Below are 9,605 nucleotides of genomic sequence, written 5' to 3'. Positions count from 1 at the left end.
ATGGGATCTTACATCAGTGGGAGGGAAATTATTGCAGAAGATTCTCTGGGACAGGATTTACTCACATTTGAAAACAATATGGACTTATGAATGATAGGCAGTATGGTTTTGTGCAGGTAAGGTCATGTCTCAGAAACTTGATTGAGTTTTTTGAGGAAATGACAAAGGTGATTGATGATTGCAGGCGGATATTGTATACATGGATTCGAGCAAAGTCTGGATAAGATCTATCAGAGCAGGCTGACACAGAAGGTGAAGTCACATGGGATCCACGGTGAGCTGGTAAGATGGATATAGAGCTGGCTTGGTCATAGAAGACAGGGAGTAACAATGGAAGAGTATTTTTCTGACTGGAGAACAGTGACCAGTGGTGTTCAGCAGGGATCAGTGCTGTGACCCCTGTTATTTATAAAGCATGTAAATGACTTGGAGGAGAATCTAAGTGATCTGATTAGTAAGTTTACAGACAACACAAAAGTTGGGGAGCTGTGGATCGTGAGGAGGATTTCCAAAGGATACAGCAGGATATAGATAGGCTGGAGACTTGAGCAGAGAAACAGCAGATATAGTTTAATCTGGACAATTCCGAGGCAATGCATTTTGGAAAGTCTAATGCAGGAGGAAAGCATACAGTAAGTGGCAGAGCCCTTAGAAGCATCAACATATATTCAGATGCACAGTTCCATGAAAGTGGCTGCTCAAGAGGATAAGGTGGTCAAGAAGGTTGCCACAAAACCAGAAGAATATGGAGGCTTTGGAGAGGGTACAGAAACAGTTTACCAGGATGTTGCCTGATTTAGACAGTATTAGCTATGAGGAGAGATTGGACAAACTTTGCTTTCACTTGAACATCGGAGGCTGAGGTGCGGCCTGATAGAGGTTTACAAAATTACGAGAGGCATGGATAGGATGGATAATCGGATTCTTTCTCCCAAAATAGAAATGTCAACTACTTGGAGACACAGATTAAGATAAAAGGAGGAATGTTTCAAGGAGATGTGAAGGGCAAGTTGTTTACATAGAGGGTGGTAATTCCCTGAAATATGCTGTCAGGGGATGTGGTAGAAGCAGATGCAATGGCAGATTCTGATAGATACATGAATAGGCAGGGAATAGAGGGATTCGGACCATATAGAGGGAAAAGGTTTTCAGTTGAGAAAAGCTTCTTGTATCGGCGCAGTCTTAGTTGGCAGTAAGGCCTGTTTCTGTATTGTATTGTTTTTTGATTTTTTTGATATATTTTTAAAAGATTGTATCACAGTTAGAAGTTGTAGCTTCTGAATTTGACAGGATATAATTACAACTGACAATTTTCAGTGATTCTAAATGTGCAGGTTTATACATTCTTGTACACGTACTGCAGACTGTCAGTAACTAACAAACATTATGATTTCAGACATGGCCAAAAGCATGTTTATTATAACTTTTGGAAATCCCTTAACCAGCATTTTGGTAAAAACCATTTAATTACTGAGGGAGCAAAATTGGATAAGCCTTACAAACGGGCGCAAGACTGACATTGTACCAGTTCATTGAAATGCAGCCAGCGCACCATCTCTGCTGCCAGCTGATTAGCATGATTGCTGAGTACTAACCATGCTGTTATTTGCCTGCACACAGCAGCAGGAGACAACCCAAAAAAAAAGGTAAATTTCAAGCACCATTTAAGGCTAACCTGCAATTCTTAAAGCTAGCTTACAATTTTTATTGGGATGGAAGAGAAGAGAGGGACTGTGGCTACAGGATATGCATTCGGCACTGATTACCACTGTTAATACTTTGTTGTAATAAGAATGATGCCTCAGCACCGACTGGTTGCTTGTGGTTAGGATAGAATCCTCTGCCATATGCTAGTCTAAGAGGCAAATAGAAAGTCATGTTGACTATCCCTAATCAATCCTTGCCTTTCCAAATGCATGTAAATCCTATACCTCATAATCGCTTCCCAAACTTACCCACCACTGACGTCAGGCTCAATAGTCTATAGTTTCCTGATTTTTCCATACCAGCTTTCTTAAATAATGGCACCATGTTAGCCAATCTCCAGTCTTCTGGCACTTCATTGATAATACAAATATTTCAGCAAGAAGCTCAACAATCACCTCTCTAGCTTCCCACAAAATTCTGGGGTCCACCTGATCAGATCCTGGGGATATATTTACCTTTATGGGTTTCAAGATGTCCAAACCTCTTCGTCTGTAATATGGGCACTTTACAAGATTTCACTATCTTATTTCCCTAAGCTCTCTAGCTTCCACATCCTTCATAGTAAGCACTGAAGTGAAATAATCATTTAGTATCTCACCCATCTTCTATGCCTCCACACATAAGAGCCCTTGTTATTCTGTCTTCCTTTGGAGAAAAAAATAGTCCTCGGGTTGGAGGTTCATAGTTTATTGAAAGTGGATTCGCAGGTGGATAGGACAGTGAAGAAAGCGTTTGTTACATTTGCCTCTATTGGTTAGTGCATTGAGACCAAGAGTTGGGAGATCATGTTAAGACTATACAGGATTTGGGTTAGGCCATTTTGGAAAACTGCATTCAATTCTGGTCTCCCTGCTGTAAGTACTGTGTTGTTAAACTTGAAAGGTTATGGAAAAGATTTAGAAGGATATTGCCAGGGTTGAAATGTTTGAAATATAGGGTGAGGCTGACTAGGCTGGGGCTGTTTTCCCTGAAGATTGGAGGCTGAGGGGTAACCTTATAGTCGAGGTTTATAAAATCTTAAGGGGAATGGATAGAATGAATAGCCAAGGTCTTTTGTCCAGGTTAGGGGAGTCCAAAACTAGAGGATGTAGGTTTAAAGTGAAGAGGAAAGATTTAAAAAGAACCTAAGGGACAATCTTTTCATGCAGAAGGTGGTGCGTATATGGAATGAGCTGCCAGAGGGAGTGGTGGAGGCTGGTACAATTACAACATTTAAAAGGCATCTGTATGGGTATATTAAAAGGAAGGTTTAGGGGGATATGAGCCAAGTGTTGGCAAATAGGGCTAGATTGATTTAGGATGTCTGGTCGGTAGGGATGAGTTGGACCAAAGTGTCTATTTTTGTGCTGTACATCTCTATTATTCTATAAAGGGCAATTCAATACTCTGTAAGGAAGGATGGACCATGAATGGGTTTCAGCAGAAGAGTGTCTTGTCTTGATAACAAGATGTAGGTTTCTGCATGACTGTTATCATATGCAGTTCACATTAACTATAGTGCACAATAAAGCTTACTAACAAGAGGTGGAAAGGACACTGAATATCGATGAGGAGATGGATCCAAAGTTCAACTGATTCCCCATGCGGGACTGTATGATAGTCAGAATTCAGTATGGCTCAACAGTTAATGTTTTGAGCACCATTAACTGATGTAAGATGGTGAATCACATGCAAAGTGATTTTGGTCTGGGGAATAAAGGATAATTGTGCAACTTTGGACGTTTGGTGTTTTAAGGTTTTCATATGCTGCACTAGGAAGGTTTGGTGTGGAGGAGGTGAAAAGGAACTGATGAGGCCTACACTCTCTGACAGCATTATAAAAGCTGAAAATAAAGTTTAAAGCATTTAGAAACAATTCAATCAGCCACCTGGAAATACTTGAAGGCCAGCAAGGTCTCTAGGCCCACAGTCAAAATCAGCTGGAGAGTTATGCTGTGGGTCACAGTCAGTGTGTTAATGTGCTCCAAGAGTCATGCACATGATGTCACATGTATCATAGCATGTGACCTGAGGGAATAAAAGTTCCACACACTATCTTACCTCAGATTACTTGGAGGGTGACACTATTGGAAACATGCTCTTCTGATGTAACCTAGTATCTCAATGTTAGCCCAGATATTTATGTGCCTGTGGAATGTAATGCTAATAATTAGTTATAATAAATGTCTGTTAAATTCTTTGATCCGTGTAATATCCATAACCAGTTTTTCATGTTATGGGGGTTGACACAGCATTGTCACATCTGGTACATTACCTGGTTGGAGCCAAACCAGGGTCATTCATGTGTGTGGTTACCATCCAGGAACATATTTGGGACTAACTCAAAACAAAATGCTCCACTGGCTGCAGGATAAATATAGCTGATTGAAAAACAAACATTTTAAAGTATTTCCAGGTGGTTGGTTGAATTGTTTCTAAATGCTTTAAACTTTATGTTCAATGTTTATGATGCTGCCAGAGAATGTAGGCCTCATTAGTTCTCGACTAACTTTTAACTCATAACTAACATTCGGACACTAGTCAGCACATCTATTCAAACATGCATGCACACATTTGCTGCAGTTACTGAGAGAATCAATTTGACTTTGGAAGTTTGTGTAAAATGGGTGATATTGGATCAACCATTCATTACCATCAAAGTCGATAGAAATAAAGTTGGCAGTGATGTGTAACAGACAAATGAAATAGATAACCTGCTTTATATTATCACCCAAAGTCAAAGTGACCCCTGAGAGCAATTTTAGAAGCAAGTCACTCACGCCTGCACCGTATCTCTCGAACCAGGTAAAGACCACTTTGTAGCTCAAAAATGACCTTCAACTAAGTTTGGCAAACTGCAATACTGAGGCTATAGCGACTCCAAGAGAAATGTTTTCCAGAAGTAAATTGTTCATTCAACTGATGGGGTCTACATCAGTGAATTATCACCTTTGGAGTTAAATGAGGTGAATCTTGTCTTTTTGGTACTGGTATAAAATAGGTTATAAAGAGTCTGTAGCACATTTTACATCTGTCCTGAATTTTAATTCCATCATGGAAATGGAAATGGAAGTCAGACGATATATGTTATGGCCCACTATCACCTGTTTTGCATTAATGCACAAAGACAAAATCTCTTTCAATACATTCAAGCTGAAGAAATGATAAGAGGGAATTATGATTGAAAGTACTCACAGATATTGTATATTACTGCATCAACAACACAAGTTAAAATTCCTGTGAATTGATGCACTAAAAATGTGACAATTTGAAAACCTGTAGTTGAGCGTATAGCACTGAATACCAATCCTTAGGATCCTGAATATCATGTGATTGTTTAATACCTTTGGTGAGGCATGCAATAGTGCAATTTCTGTTGAATATGCAGTCACAAAAAATAACACAAAATTAATACAAATGGGCCAAATAAACTTAGTTTTATAAAGCTATCAAATTTTTATGATTGACGTTTTTTTCTGGAAGAGTGTTAATTCTACATCTATTGGAGTGGTTGGAGTTATTCCCATAGAAAAGAATGAAAATATGACATCAAGCTCACAACTTTCTTGGTATGTGCTGTGTCTAAATGTTTAGTAATTATAGGTTTCAACTTTATTTTTAACTTATTGCTTTCATTAATTATAATAAAAAGGGACAGAGCTGAATGTAATTACTGTTTATAACTATGCATTACAGTCTTTTGTCATAATTGGTTATGTAATGTCTGAATTATGTTACTGTCTGAATTCTATTCCAGTAATCTTAATCTTTGGGATGGTAATCGACTATAAATGAAAATGAGCTTCTTTTCCAGCTGGCTAATTTGTCACAAAGAGAACATTGGTTGTAAGAAAAGCTAATCAGATGAAATGAAATTTCAATGACTATATGAATCTATGGAATCATATGTCAACTGGTAAAGTTTAAACCAAACACTGAGAAAGCTGGAGAAACTTGGCAGGTCTGACAGAGTCTGGGGAGATAGAAACAGAGTTAATGTTTCAAGTCTCAGTTCTGAAGAAGAATCACACTGGATTTGAAAGATTAATTCTGTTTCTCTCTCCACAGATGCTACCAGAGTTTCTCAGCATTGTCTGCATTGGTTTCAGATTTCCAGAATCTGCATTATTTTGCTTTTATTTTGAGTGGTACAGTTTCACGCAGGGCTAGTTTGGAGAAGGTCCCCGGCAGAAAATCTGTTTGGTTTCTGTGGCAACCATAGGCAAAATCAGCATTAAAATAAAATGGCAGCCTAGCTTTCATTCATGAGGTGGTTAGTGGGTGTTTGCAAGTGTATTCTTGGTTAATGGACATGGAATCGCTAAAAGCTGGCATGGGTGTGTCATTACAGGTTGGTGAGGTGCATAGCTTAGCATGGCTGGCATGAGGGACTAAAAAAGGGAAAAGGATCAACTGGGAGCTACAAGAGAAGCCAGATTAATTCTGCACCACAAAGTACCTCAGTTTTGGAGGAATGAGGTATGTCAGATGGCAACGTCCAAACGTTTGTATAGAACTGTGCATACACAGCACCAGAATTTTCTCAGCAGCTAAATGATATGGGCAATGGTGAGAGAGTTCAAAGAATACAGGGAAACATTTTAAAAATGAGATTCTTAACATTGAAAAATGTAAATCCTTCAGGGTTTATCAACTTGGATGCACTGACTGACAAATGAGTGATGGAAAATAAAGAGATGGCAGATGAATTGAACAGATATTTTTCATGACAAGGATACAAATAGCATCCCAAGAATTGTTTTAATTCAGGAAATGGGAGGAAGGGAGAAACCCAGGAAAATTTACAGTCTCCAGTGAAATCTCTCCAGGCCAAATCTGGCATCCTTTGAACTGAGGGGACATTTGTAGGAGCTATTCCTAAGGCATTACCATAGGCCTTTGCTTCAGACACTGCTGTCCCCTCTGAATTTATTATGCTGAGATATGCTGGACCCTCTACTTGGCATTTCATGCCCCATGCGAATGAAATTGTGAAATGAATGATTTTGACTAGTCATGCCCAATGCCATTCCTGAACCTCATATACCCTCAACAGTTCATATTCCCATCACTGTACTTAACCGACCTAAGAGACTACCTGTCTGTAAGTTTGACCCCATATGACTCCAGATTTTCAGATGGCACTGGACAGTGGCAACACTATAGAACACTTTTCATTGTATTTTGTAACAAGGCACACGTGATAATAAATAAATCAAACCAAATCGAGTGGCCCTGAGCAAATTGTTTGAACTGTACTGACAAGTCCCCAAGTCCTGATGGATTTTATCCTGTAAACTTGTCACTTTCTCAGAAAACTTAAATAAATTAGTTAAACACGATTTCCCTTTCATAAACCATGTTCATTCTGCCTAATTACCTTTTTTTTTCATGTGCGGTACTATAATACCTGTAATAGTAGCTTCTAATATTTTCCCTATGACAGATGTTAAGCCAAGTGGTCTGTCTATCCTGCTTTCTCTCTCCCTGCATTTTTGAGTAAAGGAGTTAAATTCATTATTTTCCAAACTACAGGAACCCTCCCTGAACTGAGGGAATTTTCAAAAATTAACACCATTGTCATTTCCTTTTAGACCCTTATTTTCCCTTCACAATTCCTCATGAGTCTATTGGATAATGGAGGAAATGTGCTCCACATTTGTATGTTCATATGTGTGCTCACACCATGATTATTCCCAAGAGCTCTGAATGGTATTCTGCTTTCTGTTGTGTTATATTTCATGACCAATGTGTCAGTATATCTTTAAAAGATATGCTTACCACATATTTACTATGTTATACCATTTGACCTTTTGGTACAAAGATCTCAGATTCTAACCCAGATCACAAAGTGATTTATGCTTTCCTGTTGTAATCTAATAGCTTAATGCTAGCCGCAGATACTCACGTGCCTGAGAAATATAATAACCCAGCTTTTCCACTGACCAGGCAGATGTTCTTCCAATGTAAATGGTAGTTACAAATGGGGAACCTGCAGAATCCCCCTTTGTAATAGAGTCTGAAGGAATTGCCGTGGAAATGCAAGATCACAGAATCATACAGCCCTACAGTGGGGAAGCAGGTCCTTCGGCTCCACAGGTCAACACAGACCCTCTGAAGAGTAACCCACCCTACCCAATTACTCTACATTTACCAGGACCAATGCACCTAACCCACACATGGATTCTGCTGAATAATTCCTCTACATTTGGAGCCAGCTGAAAATGACAATCTAATATAAAGGGTTTTGATGGAAACAAGTACATAATTACTCAGGAAAAGTTATACTATTAAATATATAGTCTAACTCCTGATTAAGAAACCAACCTAACATATCACTCTCTCTTCCTGGGACCTGACACAGCTGTCCTTCTCTGGAACCATTCCCCTCCTCCTCCTTTCCTCATTCCAGACCTGCTACTCTCTCTTGCCCCGCTCCAGACCTGATCTAACTCTGCTCCCCAAATCACTCTACTCCGGACCCACCGCGCACTTCCTTTACCCACTCTGGACCCACCACCCACCTTCTCCATCTCTGGACCTTCCTGAGCTACCTCAGAAAACTTGAACGAAAGGAGATTTTCGCAGCATTGTTTCTTATGTTACAAAAGGTGACCATGAGCCTTTCTGAGTCAGGTAAAATACCCTGCTGGAGGCAAAACCCTGCTTCTACCTGAGAGACCTGGAATGGGGGCAATGAGAAAAAGGCAATTACTTATCATCACAGATTTGCCAGATTCATACCAAGGCCCAACAATGAATGGAATGTCCCCAGGAAAGGATGTGCTGACTGGAATTTTAGATGGACGTGAAAATGCCATCACTGGTGTACAGGAAGAGTGACAGCTTCCCCATCCAGTGAAGGTGATTAGGAGCTGGAAACCCAGTTAGTTATCATTTACATTCTTTTAGATAGTCATATGGGTCAGAATGCTGTCCTAAAACTCATAATGAAGCCTTAGATCTCTCTTACTCTGATCATAATGATAAGACATAGGAGCAGATTTAGGCCTTTTGGCCCATTGAGTCTGCTTCACCATTCCATCATGGCTGTTTCTCAACCACTGCATTATCCTGTTTTCTCCCCATACCCTTTGATCCTCTTGCTAGTCAAGAACAATCAATCGCTGCCTTAAAGACACTCAAAAACATGGCCTCCACAGCCTTCTGTGGCAATGAGTTCCACAGATTAACCATCCTCTGAAGAAATTCCTTCTAATCTCAGTTCTAAAGGGTTGTCCCTTTACTGTGAGGCTATGCCCTCAGTCCTGGTCTTTCCTATTAGTGGAAACATCTTCTCCACATCCACTTAATCCAGGTCTTTCAGGATTCTGTGAGCTTCAGTCAGATCCGCCATTATTCTTCTAAACTACATTAAGTACAGACTTGAAGTCCTCAACTGCTTCTCATATGACAAGCCCTTCATCTCTTGAATAGTTTTTGTAAACCTCCTCTGGATACCCTTCAAGATGAACACATGCTTGCTTAGTTACAAGGCCCAGAACTGTTCACAATGTTCCAAATGTGCTCTGACTGGAGCCTTACACAGCGTCAGCTCTTCCTCTTATATTCTAGTCTTTTTTAAATGAATGCTAACATTGTATTTGCCTTCCTAACTGCCAACCTAACCTTAAAAGAATCCTGAATTAGGACTCCCAAGATCCTTTCTGCTTCAGATTACCAAGTTAAAAATCAGACAACACTAAGTTATAGTCCAACAGGTTTATTTGGAAGTACAAAATTTCAGTGCGCTGCTTCTTCATCAGGTAGCTAGTGGGGGCAGGATCGTAGAACTCAGAATTTATAGCAAAAGATCAAAGTGTCATACAACTGATGTGATGCATTGAACAAACCTAGAATGCAGTTAAGTTTCTAATCACTCAGAATGGGGATACAGGTTTCGATTCATTAATATGTAT

This window comes from Chiloscyllium plagiosum, chromosome 1 (genome assembly GCF_004010195.1).
Source record: "Chiloscyllium plagiosum isolate BGI_BamShark_2017 chromosome 1, ASM401019v2, whole genome shotgun sequence".
In the NCBI taxonomy this organism is placed as follows: Eukaryota; Metazoa; Chordata; class Chondrichthyes; order Orectolobiformes; family Hemiscylliidae; genus Chiloscyllium; species Chiloscyllium plagiosum.
Note: the sequence above shows the minus strand (reverse complement) of the source record.